Genomic DNA, 20,871 nt, shown 5'->3' with positions numbered 1-20,871 from the left:
CACACCTTCAAGGCAGTGTTTAAGCTCTTAATTGTTTAGAGAGAGGGAAGCCTTTTTTATACATTCCTCTGCTAAGGCTTCCCCAGCTGGCAACCATCTTCTAAAATTAACTGGTTTGTTAATCAGGCTAGATTTCAAATATATATAGAAAATGCATTTCAAAGTCTTTTTTTTTTTTGCCAAATCTAATCCCATGTTTGAAGATTTTTTAGTTGAGGATTACAGAGGCCAGATTAGGGGAAAGTGTTAATGTATTACAAAATGCACTCACACAGACTTTATCCAAAAATGCAGATAAGAAAAACTGCAGGGATTACTACTGAAATCATGAACAACGCAACGACAGTGTTTCTCAACTAATGCACCAAATTCTGGCAAGCTTAAATAGCTGTCATCTTAGACTCTTTTTTTTGTTTGTTTGTTTATTTATTTATTTTGCTGAAGGGATAAGTCTGTAATTTTGTAATATGGTATAAGCTACCCATCCCATAAGACAAAATATTCTGCTTAACCCCATAGAAGGACTGTGTGTTGAGCCAACAATGAAAGGGATACATTTAAGTTTGGTTAATGTTGTTGACAGGGGAGCAGGGTGATGTCCAGGATTTTTAAACTAGCATGGTCCAACTAGAGTACCTTGTAATTCAGGAGTGACAGGAAGTAGCAGGAGCACACTCTCACACAAATATACCATTTATTGAAATTTCCATCTCAACCATTCAGGTTGACTTGAACTACTAACATCACAGTATTATAGTTAAGAAGTTCAAGAAGTATCATGACAAAGTGGCAGTTAAATCTCCAATGATCAGTCCTTTAATGGGTTACAAATATGTATCTCAAAAAAGTAACAGTAAAAGGCCCACACTTAAGAATATTTTGAATTGTTGGTCTGATCTTTAGTGCATCCTCTGACCAGGCAGATATCAAATTTAAATATATATATATATATATATTATACTTTCGTACTGTTGTGTTCCAGGTTGTAAATCATCTAAATGTAATGTTTCTGATTACTGCAATGGATTAGTCTTCAAAATTTTAAGACAAAAAATCGTCCAATATTCGAGACAACAGCTACCTTTAGCATTCAACCTCAATAATGTTACAGTTGTAGGCTACATAAGCTAAATTTAGGTTACCATATGGTCACTTCACAAAAAGTAAAAAAGGCTTCAATTTCTAGCTTACATGTTTTCTGGTAGAAAACTGACTCAAGAAGTCAAAAAAACACTATAGAAGTCTATGTATTATTATTAAAATATAGCAAGTTAACTGTTAGCTAATGTAATTTAGGATTAATGCTAGCTTTAGCTGTTGTGCTAGTATGTTAGCTTAGGGCTTATGAGCTTGATCTCCCTCTGAATTTTCAATATTCAAACAACAACCAAACTTGAACACAGCATCCCGACATTACAACATTTTCTCCCTGAGCATGAAGTCAGAGGCAAATGGATAGTGTCAAAATATGGTGCAGAGAGTTAGGATCTGGTTTGGCCACTGTTTGTGCACACCACTGTAAGGTAAACTCCCCAGGATGCCACTGAGGCCATGGTATGTTCTGCTGGGTGCCCTGGGGATCGTGCTACACGGGTGATGCGTTTGCCTGTCAGGTGGCTTGTGGTGAGAGTTAATCCTATTGAAAATAGAAATGTTTTCTGCCTTGGGATATTAAAGGGAGGGGGTGCAAGAGGGATGCGACCCAAGGAGTCAGTCATCCATGTGCACAAGCAGAGATAGCCTAATCTTGTCACAGACGCAGGGGGAAAAGAGTGAAAGTCCCAGGGTATCAGTACCAAAGACTTCTGCTCATGGAGATGATTTGTAAAATCATGCTAGCACATGATATGTCATGTTCTTCCCCAGAAGCTCTACTGCAGTTGATCTAAATGTATTGTTCCATACAGTTACCATTGGAAATACTTTTCAGGTTTGTCAACAGTTATGTTGAGATATTTACACACGATCCTCTTCTTGTTTCCCATTCCATTTGGTTTCCCATTTTCTTTTTTCTTTCGTCCCAAAATGTAATACTGTACAGATGGTGTTTATCATGGATTCATCTTTTCTCTCCCCATTACTCTGTGTTTTTATAGGGTTTACTTCCTATTTAGCCTTAAACTGTGTCTTTGTATTTTTTATCTGCAATCATCCCAAGGTTGTCGAAGGAGATATCTCCCATTTTGGGGTTATCGTCTGAATCATGTTTCCTTCTATGGCTCTTTCTGTATATTATGTCAGTTCAGCATCTTTGCTGCCTTCCCCTCAAAGCTATACTACACGGAGTGACATATAGTATCATACTACTCTGTATGCTATGTATGATGGTAGGGAGGCAGCGGTTAGACTGATACTCTCTGAAGTGGCAGGACTAATCTTTTCATGCCCGAGCTGACTGCTTTCAAGTGGGGAAACAATTCCCTCATCAGGCTCTGCTTCATTTTTTAAAAACACCCGGCAGCAGTTTTCATTGGGAGCTGACTTTCAGATTGCACACAAGCAGCTACTTGTGCCTTGTCAGAACTAAGCCAAGAATTATATGTTTTTTATTCCAGCCTGTAGTGCCTTTAATGCTTAGATTACGCTGTGAAGGAAATCAGAATAACACAAAAAAAAAATTGAATTACCTAGTTTGCAATCAAACATAGTCCCATAGATAAGAGCATTATGGGTCAAAAAGGGCCCCATCAGAACGCTGCCTAAGACTTGATTTTCCCTGACCCTGAGATTTGACTATACAAGTCGTCTGCCATTGTTGATTGGGCCCACTTCTGTTCAAAACTAGGGATGCAGGTTATAAATATCAAAGAACCTCTTATGCACAAAAAAAAATGTATTTTTAAAATCCTTATATTTACTGCTTTTTAAAAGTTAACTGACGTACATTAAGTAGATGGGTATGCATAGCATAAGCAAATACTTTTCTCACCAGCATTTAATGATGTTTTCGCCCTGGTGTTCTATCTAATAGTGCTACCCATCGAGATGTGATTCCAAGGAGTTTAATACAGAGGAGTTACCAGGCAGAATTGTGCAGTACAGGGAGCATCGTTTTTTCGGGGCTATTCGTCTATCGTGGAATACTTCCTCTGAAATCTTTAATAAAGTTGTTTTTTACTGAGTATCGAAACATGCTTCCAGTTTCCTTACAGTCCAAATGCAGTGAGTAGTTGTGTTTTAAAGTGATTCTGTACATGGAGCATTATTTGATATAGGGGATAAATGTCCATAAAGATATACTTTCCCAGAATTCTTACATAATCGAGCAACAAGATGCTCCCCATACTCCAACAATGCATTTGAAGTGAGTAGGGAGTCAGTATAAAGTTGTTTTTTTTCTGGTAGCATTTTTGATTGGGGATACAGATAGCCTCTGCTATTGTTTCATACTATGGTAGCATTTTTCGACAAGGCAGCGAGGAGGGCGTAACAGACGACCAGCAGAACATGGCAATAACTGCTGCAATAACAATCCCTGCATTATGAGCATTAGGCAAGCTAAAGGAGCAAATTACATTAGTGTGTGTGATACTTTTCATCATTAGTCAAGATTACGTCAATGCAAGTGACTATTGTAAATATTCACAACATATTATTATTATATTTACATAGAGGGGCAGCAGTAGCTCAGTCTGTTGGGACTTGGAAACCAGAGGGTCGCTGGTTAAAGTCCTGTTGCAGACCAACTCTGGAAATTGGCCTGGTAGCTGGAAAGCTGCCAGTTCACTTCCAGAGCACTGTCTAGTTGCCCGTGATCAAGGTATCATACCTCCACCAGCCCAGGAGCGCTCGCTGTGGGCAGCCCCTTCACTCTGATTAGTGCTCCATTGCTCCATTGGTGGTTCATTAATGCTAAATGTGTTTGAAGCGTGTTTAACAACAGAGTGTAAAAAATGAATTTCCCCTCGCGGGATTTTTACAGTATATCTCCTTCCTCTTCTATATGTATTTGATTCAATGTAGTTAAGTTTCACAGATACAAGTTTCACCTCAGAGCACATCTTCTTAGATATTAAAACATTTACTACCAGAAGTGTTAAATATTACACAGTTTGTTCTCCTGCGAGTAAGTTAAGTATTAACTTCAGATAATGACTTATGCAAAATAAGTCATTAATATAATATATAACCTGTATATCTGTAACTACTTCTAAACCATCTCCCAAACAATATGACACTACACTTTTAATGCAGATGCTTGTAACGAATCAGAAACCAAATATTAAACATTGAAATTAATTGTTTTGCCGGTAATGAGGCAGCTGAGATGGTGAACATCTTGCAGAGGAAGAACAAGGTGTCTCTCTCACTGCCAACAACTCTGCAGACAAATTACTCCAGCACAGATGCTCCAGCACTTTGCTTTGGATCCAAGGTCTTACTTTTCCCAGCCAGGAAATCAAAGGGAAGTTCATCCCTTTCGATTTTAATGCATCAGCCATGTTCTGTGTGTTTGTATCAAATGTGGAAGATCAAATGTTTGCCAAGCCATTTGGTGGTCTTTGCCTTCTGCACTGTTTGCGGATAACTGTGGTTATTTTTAATGATATGACAGGGAAATAGTAGTTGTGAAGTCATAACAAATATTCACAGTTTTAGTTTTCCCCCTGGTGTTGAATGCAAATTCAATTATTGGAAATGTGAATACTAATGGTTTCAGCAGAAGCTCTTCTGTTACTTATTTTCTGTGATGAGGGTTACAATCATTTGTGGCATTTACAAACTCTAACCACTCAAGATTTGTTTGGCATTTCCAACGTCTGATCGTCTCTCACCCACAGAGAGGGAAATGAAGCATGTGTGTATCTATGGAAAGGAAGAAGAGATGTGAGACTGAAGTTAAAATAGTGTGAGGCTCTTTTGCAAAGAGCTTTTCGGTAGGATTTTGCTGAATGCAAAGCCATACTGTTATTGTAAATTTTAAACCAAACCTGTAGAAGTAAATGTGTTTTTTTTTAATTATTCTTAATTGATTCACATTTTAACAGTGACGTGGATTGAGGCTGTCTGATATCCGATACGTAAGTTACGTCAATATCGGACCTGAGATCCATACCCTAACCAAGATCGGATCGACCCCATCTCTTATATTTTCATACAGTCTTAGTTACATTAACGTGAATCCAATTTGATTAATGATGTGTTACACAATACAAGCAATACCAACCAGTTCACAAGAGTGACCTACTGGAAGAAAAATAAATCTAAGCGGAAGGCAGGGATTCGATCCCAAGTTCCTGCAGCAGCATGACCAAGACCCCATATTGCTCCCGCTCTGCTTCATCGAGGCGTACTAATGTGTATGAATGTGATTAGTTAATACTGATGGTCACTTTACATAGAAACCTCTGCCATCATGGTGATAATGGGTAGGTGTGGCCTGCGGTGTAAAAGCGCTTTGAGAAGTCAGAAGACAAAAAAGTGCTTTACAAGCTCAGGTCCATTTAACATTTAATTGTTTCTATTATAGGTCAATATAGGTCAATATGACTATTATAAGTCATCTGAAATAAAGGATTGTTATTATTTTAGGGAAGTGACAATTGATTGTCTTCTTGTAAAACTTTGTGGAAACCTGCATTGCTTTCTATTCCATTGATAGTTTGTTTCACAATTAATACCTCAATCTACAAAAAAAAAATACATCAGATTGCTTTCTTTTGAAAGGGGTCCCTATAGGATACAAATATATATATATATATATATATATATATATATATATATATATAAGCATTTTTTTATAAAGCACAGAAACAAAAAATAATGAGTCGTTAGTAACACATTGATGATTGATTAATTAAAAATTCCCTATGGGGAAATTCCTTTTCACAGCCCTGTTTCTGGGCAACAGACTATTCCCACCATAGAACAGTACATACACAAAACACTGTGTGTAAAACTAACAGTGTCAAACAGCATTCCAACTCTGGCCTGTTCAGCAAGGCCTTTTGTTCAAACAGCAGGGATCAGGCTGAGATTAGAATAACAGAATAAGCACAGAGTGTGATCAAATGTTTTCCTTTGAGATCTGTGGGGTATCTGATTTGGAATGATTTGAATGAAAAATACAATGTTTTCCCTTTTCATTTATCAGGAGAAGAAAGATGTCCTTGCTGGTCATTTGAATGCTGTACTGTAAATACCAACAAGCTTACTATGTGATTTGTTTTCATAGGACTGAGATTTCCTCTGTTGCTTGGTTCTTGCAGGTGGCTAATCAATTGAAGAGAGAATGCTGCGAGGGGATGTGGATTAAGGGGAGACGTTGTTCAGCTCACACCTCCAGCCTCCTGCCTTCTGCCCTGTAAGAAGCTCCAGCAGCTCCTTGGAATCAGCAGGCCAGCAGTTACTGCCTGTGAGTATTATTGCTCTGCCCAAATTACGAGACGCTCCTGCTGATCAGTCAGCGGTGCTCAGATTTGGAGTTTAGTGAGAATATCCGACATTATCTGCTCCTTCAGTGCAGTAAAATGCACTGGATTTGCAGGTCTTGTTTGACATGAAGCTAAAAATCAACACAGTTAAGGGAAGTTCATGAAAGAAAATCATGGCAAAAACAGAGCACAACATTTCAATCACGGATGTCGATACGATTAATGCACCGTTATCTCATCTTTGTAAAACAAGTTAACAAGCTCTGCTTTGTGATAAAAGTGTGCATCAGTGCTGTGTAGAGCCCACTCTTTCCACGTTCTTCGTCTGTCAATGCGAAAAATAGAAACCGATGTCAGGGTAGAAAATGACGCGCTGCACTGAGTCGCTCGCAGGCAGTTAGGACACTCCAATAGGAAACAATAGAACGAGGCTGATTTTTATGCTCACTCGCATCGCATGCTGTTAGGACAGGCTGTAAATAAAAGCAAAAGAATATTATATTAAAATATTTGAGCTTGTGAAGTAGTGGAATATAAAATGGGAAATAGGATGCATTTAACTGTAATTCTCCTCCATAGTGTTGAAGTTTGGTTGTGGCTGAAGCATCCACAGTGTTTGAAGTGATCTCTGTGAGCCTCTACAAATAACGTGCACCTTGTATGTGACATCTATATAATCTAAATTATGTGCTAAAACAAACATAATTGAACTTGTTTATTTTGCCCTGATTACTGTAGTCCCACAAATTCCCCTCCTCAGAAGTTGCCTTTCCTAATCAACAGCAGAAAATCTTATTTACGGCCTTCAATAAGAAAATCATCTGCAGCTACACAACCCTCTGCTCTCAGAGGTAATGCAATTTGATAAGCATTACACCAGTAACACTTTCTGACAACACACAGATGAATTATTAATCAGAACTGAAGTGAATTTTACACCCACTTGTATGCAGACTCTATCTGTGCTGCCTTCAAGAACAGGAGATCAAGATTAACATTCAGCCATAGAAAATATCTGTAGGATAAATGATCCATTCAAGCACATGTGTATGCGTGGATGAATAAATAGTCTTTCTGAGTCTGATTGGCATGATTGGCATGATTCTTGATTGCCAAAATTTTAAAGATGTGGTACGTAATTCCTTGATTGCACTCCATGACAAAGGTACAACTGCTGATCTCTATAATGTGCTGGTAGAGCAAGTGTAGCATTAAAGTAATTTACATCAATCAATTCACTGTTTCATACATGGTGCATGTTGGATGAAATATGAGAAGAGAAAAGATAAAAATAAGAACATGTACTTACAGACTAAAATACCATCATTATGTTGTCTTAACTACACAAGAGCTATGACTATCCATCTATCTTAAGCTAACAACTGCAAGCAAATAGATTAGTAAGCTTTACTTGCCCTTTACCATGGCTACTTTGTACAACATTTTGCCGGCATCGTGAGTTTTGCAAATTGAACAGGTGACATGGATTGGCAAAAATGTGTTTCCATTGAGGTCTGCTCCAAAGCCAAGAGAACATTTGGTCTGAAATTAAAATGCCCATTTTTACCACAAAAAATACACATTTACAGCCTGGTTTAAAAAAAATTGAATTTGATATCAATAGCTCAACCTCTTATTGTTGCACACTGAGTTTTTTTTAATAACTCATCTGTTTTCATTCATCTATCCATTATCTATACCGCTTTTCCCATTCGGGTCACGGAGGGGCTGGAGCCGATCCAAGCTGTCATTGGGCGGGAGGCGGGTACAACCTGGACTGTTAATTGTCTGTTTTTAATTTTATTAATCTTGAAAGTTGTTCACAAATTTGCATAACTAGGTGGGGTTGACCAACAGGTGGAGGTGTTGTAGCTGTTTGTTAAGTTTGATGCCTCAACTCCAAATCTTTGCCTGTTATTAGATTGATCGATAGTTAGGTTGAGAATGCATTACAAATATGTCCACTGCCATCGTTGGGCTTCTTAATGCTTCTACAGAAACCAATGTGTGACTTAAATTATAATTCGTCCATGTTTGATACAGTCTATGGCAGTAAACAATGTCTTCATTCTGACAAACAAATATATTTTTTTTTAATTAAAGACTAAACAGGAAACAGAATCATCATCACTAAAAAAACAAATAGCTTAACACTGTATATTTTCAAATGCCTGGCCATCTCTTCTGATATTCCGTTCTCCCTTAAGCCAAAATAATCCACTCCATAGTTATTCCCCTCTCCTCACTGCTATTCTTTTATCATGCAGATATTTAATAACACAGTGTTTGATGACTCATATTAGCTCAACCTCCTCGAACTTGTTTCAATTGATTGCCAGGATATTCACTGAAACTTTTTTTTCATGACAGGCTTGCCTTATTTTAGGCTTATCTCTGAAAAAAACAGCCAGGAAGAAAAAAATTATCAAGATCTATTAGGCTTGTGTCCCTCAGTTATATGTCCAGCAGAATGCAGCTATCTCCCAGCAAACTACCAGACATCTCTGCTTTTCAGTGGGGCATTACAGGAAGTGCCATCACTTTAGCTCTTCTGTGTCAATTGCTCCAAAATGGCCAATTTCCTGTCTAGGATGTGTGTTTTCACATTTTTATCATCCCCTGCCGTAGTTATCCAGTTGCACTTAGGGCCATCAGTCATCGATGCTGCGTTGAGAGGAAGCCGATGTGCAGTAAAACTGACGGACGGCCTTCCGCATGACTGAAGATGTATGAGACGTGCAGGCGACCTAGTGGGGCTTTTTTTATATTGTATTTTCAGGGCTGCTATATAGGTGCCAACAGGGAAAATAGCTTTGCTTACCATTGCCTCTGACTGAATCTTGTGTCTCAATCCTTCAGTGAGGATAAAGTAAGTGACAGGCTTTTCTCTAAGGTGTATTAATATTGAAACAGAGAGCCGTGGGATTACAGTGGTTACACAACTAAAGAAAATGAAGCAATTTGAACAAAAGGAAAAAAAAGAAAATACTTACTTAAATTTTATCGTTTGAGTCCAAAATGGAATTCAGAGAAGGTAAAAGGATGATCTGAACCTTGTTAAATGAAGGCATATTGCCATGGAGACATCCTTCATTCCCAAGTCATCAAATACAGAAGTTTTATACAGCCCTTGCTCATCGTCTCATTAGAAGAAATAGTTACCCTGAAGCGACTACAAGAGATGCAATGGGCTTCTAACTAACACCAATGTGAACTCATCTGCACCAACATCAGAAACATGGAACAAGAATACAGCAGCTTTGTACAGTAAATTACTGATACAGTCTGCATGGGATAGCAAAGGGGACGATTGGTTAATCAATCGATGGTGTAATGTAACCAAGAAGACTGGACTTTGAGACCCATGAGAAATCAAAAGTCAATGTTGCATTTAGATCTTCAGAAAAAGTGAATAATGACATATTAATTCAATCCAAAACAAAATTCCCATCCATTCTTTATCTATACAGTGATATACAATTGGGGTAGCTGGGGGGACTGGAGCCAATCCCAGCTGTCATTTGATATACAACTTCAAAAAAAACATTGTGTTACTTCCTATTTTGCTGTTTTTGGACAGTTTGATGAGAGTTCCTCTCTACGTATCTCATCAAACTATTGTGTACTGTATCTATGACTATCATTTCAATGCCTAATTTTCCTGAGCCATTCACAAACTAGACCTGCCCTTGGACCTCAATACCTCTTACTAACATTAACACTTCATATTCTAATCACTTTAATCCTCTACATTCAAAAAATGTAGAAAAACAAGCCAACATGCTTTTATAATAGACGTATAATTAAACCATTACCCAAAATATGCATCCACTTATATTTATTATCATAATTTTAATCACAGACTCAACTTTTGTCAGTTTGGCTCTAATGCATCAGGATAGAAAATATCAGAGCTTTTGTCATGTGTCTTAAGAGTACAGATAATACAGTCTGCTGCACAGGAGATATGCCGTGTAGAGCATCAGAAAACGATTCATCATTTGCATAAGAACAATGAAGGGACACCTCTCACAAAGCTCTAATGAGAAACGTTCTTGTTCAGTGGCTTAACCCTCCACCTTGCATACAAAAACCCACCAATACTTGACCTTTGAAATCTGAACATTCTTCGCTGCATAAAACTGCATGCATGTGCACCAGACAGGAGAGTAATACAAAGTAAAGCATACTGACAAGCACTAAAATGCCATTTAGTTAATGGCTGTGAGTCACAGTTGCAGATAAAAAGGCTTACGTTTTAAAATATTTGTTTAACATTTTTAAAGTAGAACTCCAGGCCTCTTAGTTTTCATCCCAGTGGCTGCATTTTTTGCATCCTTCCCTGTCATTTTGTTTTCCCTACTCGTCATTTTACACCCTGAATGTATTTGATTGATCTGCAATTCAAGAATTTCTCCTCAAAGAACAGTTGAGTGATGCTGTCTGTTTATTTTCTCGATACCTCGCAACATAATTGGTTTCTCATGCTCTAGGGTAGACCATCGTTCTTTGTCCAATTACAAACAATTTCCCTGCAGTTTGATTCCATCTTTTCCAATACAAGTTGTCAAAAGAAGATAATTAGATTCCGATTTCACCAAAGGATATATTCACACCAAGCGTTTAAAAATCAAATGAGCTACACTGGAATAGTCAGTGGTATTTTTGGGAGAATCCATCTAAAGCTCTGTGTAAGCTCTCAGAACAAAATACTTGACAAGATACACCAGCCTGGACTGACATTTAAAGCTGTTTTTGACAAATAACAGTTTTGACAGCAATGCTTTCCAAATCTTCCTGCAAGCTGGATGTTGGAGCTATTTTACAAGGAAACAAAGACAGGAATAGAAACAATCTTGCATTGTTTTCTTTATGCCTTCTGTTCAGAAATGTGCATCGGTTAAAACTAGAGATAAAAGGAAGAGACCACAACAGAACATTCATCAAGTTCAGAAACTGCTTTACCTTGCATCTTACTAGGATGTTTTGTTGTTTGGAGGTGTATTTTTAGACTTGTCTTGGAGACATCGTGTCAAGAATACTCTACTAATTTCCTGTTGAACTGTAATGCAATTTGATATCTGAATCTAGTCAGTGTCAGTCTCTTATTTCGAGGTTTCGATCTTCACCACATTGCTCAGATTAAGACTGCAGACAGGAAACGTAGTCACTTTGAGGTTTTCAGCTAAATGAGACAAAAATTAAATAGTGATAACACACAAACATCTTATTGTATTTTTCTTACCTGAATGTATCAAAGTGAAATGAAGCTAATTCACTCCTGAAATGAAAAAATATAGGCTCACTTAAGACACTAAAATGATAGGATTAGCTGATAATGAAGGATAACACAATCATGAATAGTTTATAGACTGGGTTTCTTCACCTTCAATGACCAGAAAGACAAGTCCATATTTGGATAGTGTGGACTGATAGTTCCCACTTAGTAAGGTACACGTGTATGTGTGTGTCTTGTATTTCTGTGTTTTAATCCTCAATGTAAAGCACATTGAGCTAACCTATAATGAAATTTGCTATATAAATAAACATTCTATTATATTGTATTCTGTATCATACAACACTGTATCGTATTGTATCATGCTATATCATCATACGATACTGCATTGAAACAGATCGAATCGCATTGTATCCTTTGTTCATCCTTGTGATGGTTGATTGACTTAATTACACAAATCCAACTGAAATTAAATTAAAATGAAAGGTGCCATTTTTTACATTAATTTTGTAACAATGTTGAATATGTGTGATTTGTATTTTTTTTTAAAGCTGTGTAAAGTTCTAAAAAGTTATTTTTTTCTATAGAAAAAAAACCTTTGACTGATTCCCTTTTTCCTGTAACACATTCATTCCCAGTGATGTTCTATGTGAAAACAACAGCTGCCGTGATACAGAAAAGTTTTGTAAATGTCTATTTTTTTATTTTCATTTTCAAAACAGGATCCTTCATATGTCATGGTCTTTTTTTAATAGTTTTTTTTTAAAATGTCCTTCCTTCCACCCACTTCCCACATGCAGGGCCCTGCTCCCACATGGTGTGTTCAGTGGTGCTGCTGAATAGAGGAGGTATGTTTATTTGTCCAAAAGATACAGCTCTGCAGTGTTTGGGCTCAGTCAAAGGTTGTCAACACACAAAGTGTAAGCATGTTACCAAAGGTACCGCGTCCCTGCCCTTTAACACACAAAGGATATTTTTAAAAGTCCATCATCGCCTGCAAATAAAATTCCCGACCTTGCCTTGGGCATTAAATATGCCAGACCTGTCTCTATTTATTCCAGTTCCAGTGCTCTATAGCTGTCGAGCTTCTGCTCCATGTAAGCTTTCACTGAATACATTCTGTTATTGAGGGCCTGCACTGTCCTTATCTTACTGCTTGGATTGTTGGAGGGAATACTAACATCTTGTAAGCAACAGGAGGCGACAGATTTAAAAGACAATCGTGGTCTTGGAAAAAAATAGAGCAATGAAATGCAAAATGTGGTTTGAAAACCCTTTTGCAAAAATCCCATTGTACTAATACTTCAAGGTTGCGTCCCTATTAATGTTACAATTGGTCCTAAAATAATCCATCAAGTTTTCAAGTGTGGCATCTTAAAATGATAAGCTATTCAATCGGGCTCACCAATGAGTGAAAATCTATTCAAGGCACTTCCACAGCTGTGCTTAGTGTGAAGTTTGCATCAGTGTTTATGAGATTTTCCAGAGCTTGTTCATGAAGTGCATTAATGGTTTGACAAGAAACTGCAAACAGTACTGCAACCAAGTGTGTATTTTATCAATCCTTAACACTGATTTCCCACTTACACATCCCACTAGTGAACCTTTATACTGGGGGTAAAGTTCAGTTTTTGCAAATGTATTTACATTGTATTGTATTGACAATTTGTGTGTGTTTGTGTGTGTGTGTATATATGTTGTTATGCTCTTTTTTGGGTGGGAAGGGAGGATTTATGGCAGGTTTTAGGTTATGGGATTGTGGCCATGATGTAAACTGGTTTTATTAGGTCTTAATCGTTTTTTTTTTATGTTAATTGTGTATTTTGTATTGTTTGTGTGTATACTTGCCCATGGACTGCATTGAATGGGATTAAGTGATTTGATACACATCTCCTGACACATACTTTGTATACATAAGCAAAAACAGAGACCTCAGAAGCTAAAACATTTTTAAATATAAAGTTCAGTAAATTATTGAGGTCATGTTGCCCAAGATTTTAGTTTGACTTTTACTTTTATTTTCTTCTCACAGAGCTGGATATCAGTAACGTTCTTTGCCTTTCAGCTCGACCTACTTTTTTACATGAAGAGGGAAATGATAAGAGAAAAATCACCCTCTTGCATGCAGTGTTTTCCCTTTCCGATCAATAGTCACAGATTCCAGTTCAAAAGTGGCCTTGTTTATGCATTTTTGAAATAAAGCTCAGGCAAAATAGGCCCAGATCTCTTGGAGCAAAATGTGTGTTTGTGGAAGATTTCCACTAATCCTTGCTGCTAAGCGCAAAACAAGAAGAATCCAAGGTCAGCTTTCCAAAGGAAGCAGGGGCCATACTTCTATCATGGAAAGGGATTTACGAGATGCTGCTTTGTGGTGCGCAAGTGCTCTACTGTCACTGTCTCGCATAAAAACTGTACATATTTACCTGAGCACACATAGTTTTACTGAGCAATTAAGGCATACCATCCATGCTTGGCTTTGAAATATATGTTTTCTACTCAGCTAGACAGTACAACAAAACAGACACAAATGCTTTAGATTAAACTGAAAATCTACCTGAAAAGTGGCAGGAAGGGGTAAGAGACCACGTGCAATCTGACAAAGGGAAATCTGACAAAGATTTCCTAGAGAGCAAAGGAGCCGTCAGCCCTGACACCTCCTCGTCCTGCAATGCACAGGCATAAAGGCGTTATGTGTATTGTTGGTTTTAGCCGTAAGCTGTTGCCATGGAAACAGGCGGTGTATGCATGTATACAGGGGTGTTTGTGGATGGAGTATGAAGATACACAATAGTTTGTCTCTAATAAGTGAATAACTGGGAATTTGAAGCAATATCTGTGTGAATGTCAGCACACTCGTTGACACTTGGCAGGAGGAAAAGATACAAATACATCAGGTTTTCTTACAGTGTGTAAGAGTGTGTTTGTGAGTAAAACCTCATTATCAGGAGTGATATTAAAATGTCCCAATAAATTCATCTCTATTGCTTATGACATATGTTTTAATGGTCCTCTTAATGAATATTCAATCGTCATTTATCTTATCTTATTTATGAAATTGCTTTTGTAATTATTTGTACGATGATCTGGCTCAGAAGAACTGACTGCAGGAAGTCATTAAGTTTGCTGAAAGTAATGAACAGTAACAGTACGCAATGGGAAACCTGATTTTTTTGTCATGTGTCACAAATTCAAAGTTTACAGAAAAGATAAGAGCAGTTACGTTAAAAATGGAGCCAAGCTGTCAAACAGATATTTTGAGATCTGCAGTTTTGGGGTTAGATGTTTATATTCAGAGTTTGCAAACAGATTTCAGGCTCAAAATTGGACACAAACTTCCACCCATTAAGCTTTTGTCTCCTGCACGGCGTAGTGGTGAGATTCTGCTTTTTTTTAAAATAATTGCACGGCATCAGCGCATGAAGGTCACTGCCCCCTCATATCGCAGGATGCACTACGCTGCTAAAGATTACACTACTGAGCTTCAGCCAAGGTTGGTGGTTTCTGTTTAGAGCCCATTCTGCATCAAATATTGATGCATTTAGCAGACAAGAAAAAGCTTAGAGTATAGGGAGTACAACATACACAGCACAGAGTTCAGGAATCGTATGCACAGTTAAGATTAATAACAGGAGAAAATTAAAGTGAGTTTAAAGGAAATATTAGGCAGAATTCAGGAAATAACATGTCTGTATGGTCCAACCAATCATAGCCATTTCCTGTGTAAACAATCCATGGCTCTGGGACGAGATGATAAGCCCCTTCTTGACACACGGTTTTCATTGTGTTTCATTTTGTTTTTGACATATAGCTGATGTTCTTATCAGGCTGGATTTATGATAATTGAGCCGGCTAGATCTTTCTAATCGTGTTCAAGGTCAAGGACACTTTCGCTGGCCAGAGCTGTCAATGGACAAATGGGCTGTTGTCCTTCTAGTTTAGCCTATTATCTTTCAGTTACGTGTGGATATCGCTATTTCTGAGCTAATCTTGCTCGAATAGTACCACGGTAGAAGTCCATTTGATTCTCTAATTATAGCATATTTGTCGAGGTTTTGTTGATGTCCACAGACGAAACTCAGCATCACTTACAGTAAGCATGTGCTGTAGCTGGGTCGACACAAGAAGCAGTTGAGTGTTCTTGATTTGTCGTTCAGCCTGCTCTTTAGATGAAGAAGAAGCAAAAGAAGTAAACGTATTTCCATCAGCACTCACCTTGCCCACACTAACTGCACACAGGAGCAAACTCTTCTGTTTCCGTAACCTGATTAATGCACCCCCACATATCACCACCACCTTTGAACACACACACAAAAAACATCATCTTTTCTGCCTTGTCTGTGCTGTGACCTCTCTGCATTCTGCAAAAAAATGAGTAGCTTTGTCTCTGCAGCCCGCCTGGGAAGACTCCTGAAAACCTATGACGCACTTGATGTTGTATTTCTATCAGTCTTTTATGCGATGTACTTTCTTTTTAGTGTTCCGCTGATTAATCTACAAGGCGCAATTCCCCTGACTCCATAACTAAATTCCTCCACATCCTATTCCATGCAACGCAAAGGGGGAGTATTTGTATTAACTGTCGTTGTCCTAGCTTGTCGCTGCCTATCAAACTAATGTACTTCTTATGGATGCTCATACTTCCAGACAGCGCTTTCGGCCAAACATGTAAAGGTTTTCACATTTGTTGAATGTTACTTTATGTATTGCACCTGCAAAGAGATATTTCTTGTGGTGCACGCTCCTTGATCGGTTTTTCTGTGTACTTTGGTTTGAGGTTGGCCTTTTGATGGTCCAATGGTTGACTCAGAACTTTTTAGTTTTCAACCCTTTATGGACTTATACCCTATTGACAAACCTGCAAACCAGTTTAGGTATTGCTTAGGTAATGCAACTGCGATTTAATCTGTCTAATTAATCAAAGGAAACGTTAGACATTTTAAGCATTGTTGTTCTTCTATTTGCATTGTCAATTTTTGTTTTTGCTATGCCGTCTCATCCATAACATGCCTTATGACAAGTTTCACCCCTCTGACATCCAGCCCCATGCAGAGTGGTGCCTTTCCTTTTCTTTACAGTAAGGCTGATTTTAACATGCTCACCTTTTGGAGAAGAGAAAAACACCTTCTGAAGAAATAGAGCTAATGGAGAACATTTGCCATCTGCTTTCTCTTAACAACCATTCAGAGGTATTTTTTAAATGCCCTCTTCCATATATCTACTAGCCATTGCTGCATCCAAAGCTGAATGCATGAATCACCACTCCAACAGATGCAATAGAATGGAAAAGACACAGTTTGAAATGTATTTCTCCACCCACAAACAATATGTTGCTGCTGAAAACATCCCTACTTGGTTGTATTTGTCTGTTAAGCTTACTGCCTGAAGATGACCTAAAAGGGTCAACAGTTATGCACACTCAGCATTTTTTTTATTCCATTCAAAGTGATATTTATTCTGATGGGACATCAACACTGTCACATTTGTGTGAACACTGGGAGTGTGTTTGCCCTTTTTTTCACTTTGTCAGCCTTACATAACGAACATAAATACAATTTTATTTGAAGTCAACAAACAAAGCAGAAAATGCTATCATCTAAGCATCCCAGGATCTGATGTCACATGGCTTCATCTGTTGCCCAAGATGAGCAATCCCTTTGATGTTTCTTCATTGGAACATACCACATTTCTCAAAACAAGCCACAAAAAACTATGTTTTTGTGGGACTCTAAAGGTTGACTTGTTATTAATATGACATTCTTTTTTTAAAATCAATTTTCTCTTACTAATTAAAATTCTATAATTCATTTAGCAGACACTTTTATCCAAAGCGACTTAAATCAGAGAGTAAGTTCAACACAAGCAAGGATCTATAAAAATGTAATTAGCTTGAAACCCACATTTGAAACATTGTCTCTGACACTAATAAGAGCGATGATTATTTTTGCAACAATTTGAGTTTTGCAATAGTTTAGTAACAGGAAATGCAATTTCTGCTTCAAATATTGAGCTTGGAGCATAATGGTATGTAGGCTATAGTCCTCCAAGTGGACAGCTCCGGTTTCAAATCCGACCTGTGACTCCTATTAAATTTCAGTCCCCACTCTACCGCTTTCTGACTCTATTCACTGTCCTATCTCCAAATGAAAGGCATAAAAAGCTCCAAAATAAAACCTTTAAAAAACAAATGTTAAGCTTTCCTAATCTTGCCAAAATGTGGTGATAAAGAAGCAAACAAAGCTGTTGAATATTTAAGGTCACATATTAAACTAATTTAAATAAGTTTCAGAGGTCCCCAAAACTTGTCTGTGAAGTTTCTTGCTCAGAATGAACTCTAAACCAGTATTTTATCATACCTTAAATCCCTCTATTTTAGCCCTGCTCAGAACAGGCTGTTTCTGTGTCTGTAGCTTTAAATGCAAAGGAACTGTGTCTGACCACTCCCCTCTGAAAAGGGGATGTGCCTTGTGCTTTCTTGCACTATGCCATATTGTTCACGGTGAGAAGGCAGACTTAGAGGGCAGAACAAACATCTAGCTGTGGGAGTGTAACCCACCTGGGGAGGGGTTACTGCAATTTGTGATGCCACAAAGGGAATATCTACAAACGACCTGTTTGAGCACACATTTTCTGAAAAGTAGAGCAGGCAAAAGACGGAGAGGATAGACATTTATCTTAATTGGGGGGTTTGTAGATGGAGTAGGGAAACATATAAGTGTAAGAAAAACATGGTGAAGTGTATTTTGCATAATAAGTGACCTTTAAAAAATGCTCCAATCTCTAACAATATTGTAATGTGGAGAAACATACTGTACATTACATTTTTTGACTGATGAGTTTACCATGGCGTCAGGATTTGTCATCAGTACAAATCGTCTGCCGATCCACTAACAATGATCGTAAACTTTCTATCTCATGACATTTTTTCCAAGCTGAAACTTTGTCAGATAGTATGAACCAAAGCTGTGCCATTTCTCTTTGTGTCTCGCTCACTGAAAGAGAACAAGACAAACAGTCGACATTTAGCCCGCTAAGCTTTTTCTAGCAGAATTCCATTTTTCTCAAGGCATGGTAGACAGATGGGAATAAGAGACAATGATCACAGAGGTATTCCTCCTCAAGGTCAAGAGTAGAAGTAAGTGAAAAAAAAGGCGTCAAGAAATTACTTTTTTATCCCAGGTGGCAAGCGTAAATCTCTAACCGAAAAAATATGTTATGGTGCCTCAGATATTTTTTACCCTTTTGTGTTACTTTCTTTCTTTCTTTAAAAAAAAAAAAAAAACACCCTTTGGATAAGTGCGAAAAAAAAAAAACCTTTCTGGGGGATACAGATTCCACAGATACAGCAATAAAGGAAATTAACTATAAAAAATATAGAACTAATTTAAACTAATTTTCAGTGAAAGATATCTAATCTCAAAGAGAAATTTCCATCTACATAACGGTTTTCAATGATTTTCCATTTGAGTGTTTATTGATGAAAAATGGAATTTGTGTGAAAATGAGTCCCATTGGTTTGAGGCTTTACTCAGGTGGAGCTGGAAATCCTTTTTTTCTCTCACCCTGGAAAGCACTGAAGTGTGCAGGTTTGATGATAAGACAGTAAGCAGACCTTAATTGATACCACCAATTATTCTGTCTGCTGGCAACAAAGCGTGGCAAGTAACAGCCAGCAGCACATTGGTTTAATGAAAGTAAGGTGTCCCGGTGCTGGTTTCAGTGAGTTTGATGAGGACTACCGACAGAGATCACAGGGAGAACCCATTAGATTCACATTCGGGAAACCATGTGTGGCACTCTTATAGAGTTTGAAACCTCTAAAACATTGGTTACCAACCTGGGGTCCAGGGCCTGAGATCTCAGTGGTGGCACGAGGCTCTGTCTGCTCTGGGAGTGTAAAAATAAGATTTGTACATATTAAAAAGTTACTGGGAAATGTTGACCCCCTTTTGACAAGAACAAGTGTATAGGCCTACTCGGATTCTATCAATGAAAACTATTAAAATGTATTTTAACTTTTGAAATAAATGTATCACTCGTGTGGATCCTGGAGGGGGCTCAGCTTTTCTTCGATTCAAATAGGGAGTGGGCCCAAGGAAAAAGAGGTCGGGAACCACTACTCTAAAGAAACATGTAGAATGATGCATGTAGAAGATTTACAGTATACATTCCTGGTGAGTTTTAGAAGGATTTGATTGCACATGTGATGCTGAATTCTCCATCATGCTTGCTCTTATGTTGAAACAAGACCTTCAATTTCTTTGAATGTCGAAGATTTCTTGAAATACAGCCTGATTCAAAGCATACATGATTCAGCTGTTTGACAAACACCCTGCCATGGCACCAAGTGGCAGTAACTAATGTCTCACATCTGAGGAAAAAATAGCATTGATTGTGAAAGCGTCATTTACTGCCTATCGAGAAGCGATTTGTCGGCTGGCTGTTTCTGCACAACTTGAGGTGTGGGTCAGTGGGTGGAGGTGTGCTATACAGTATATGATGTGTACCACACCAAAGTTTAAGCCAAAGGTGCTTTAATGATCTGGGAAGGGGTGCATCAGTGAGAAAGAGTGAAGGTCAATGAATCACACTTGCAAAACAAAGATGCATTCAGGTGATTGCACATTGTCTTTGAAAAGGCTCCTAATCCCTTCCTCTTCACGTTATTTCTGGCAGCTCTGAGGATAATGGCTAGGAAGGTGAACGCAAGATAGATAATGGCACTATCATAGGAATTGCATTACATCCCTTGAGATTTCCTCAGAAGAGCAATTATGCAGCTTGTTTGACTCCAAGCTCTTTCTTGCCACAACATTGTGTCAATAGCTCTGAAACGTGCTAAGTAGGACTCAAGGGGAAACGTGGGCTTAGTGTCATTGCAAGGTCCCGTTTAGACCTTCATGTAAAGCAGATGTTGAGGCAAAATCAAAGGTGTTCTTATCTGGGAAACTGAGATTTACAAAGGGTCAATTTAAAAAAACAAAACATTTTTATTAAAATCAAAGGGTCCCTCTTAAGATGGAGCCTTAAAAGATTTCCTGTTACAATATTACCATACCGTACTATTACCGTTTCCATCAAGCGGTCCGGTTTGATTGAGTACAGTTTAGTTCAGTTCTGTATGGTAAACTCTGATCTTGCTTGCATTTCCACAGTCAGCCGTACCCTTATTCGGTAAGCGGAGTGTAAGCCAGATGGAGATAGCTGTGTCAGCTACGAAATAGTGTGACATCATAGCAGCCCAACACATTGTAGCCCGTTAAT

At 38.0% G+C, this 20,871-nt stretch overlaps 1 protein-coding gene across 1 annotated transcript in view; it reads left to right on the top strand.

The window, feature by feature from the left end:
* Positions 1 to 20,871, top strand: part of lingo1a (leucine rich repeat and Ig domain containing 1a) — a 140,991-nt gene that overhangs the window by 66,045 nt on the left and 54,075 nt on the right. Inside the window, exon 2 of the mRNA XM_061035914.1 lies at positions 6,210 to 6,355. The gene's annotated coding sequence lies outside the window, so the exon portion shown is untranslated. The remainder of the gene's footprint in view (positions 1 to 6,209; positions 6,356 to 20,871) is intronic.

This window comes from Labrus mixtus, chromosome 4 (genome assembly GCF_963584025.1).
Source record: "Labrus mixtus chromosome 4, fLabMix1.1, whole genome shotgun sequence".
Lineage (NCBI taxonomy): Eukaryota > Metazoa > Chordata > Actinopteri > Labriformes > Labridae > Labrus > Labrus mixtus.
This window is presented reverse-complemented; position numbering and strand designations above follow the sequence as displayed.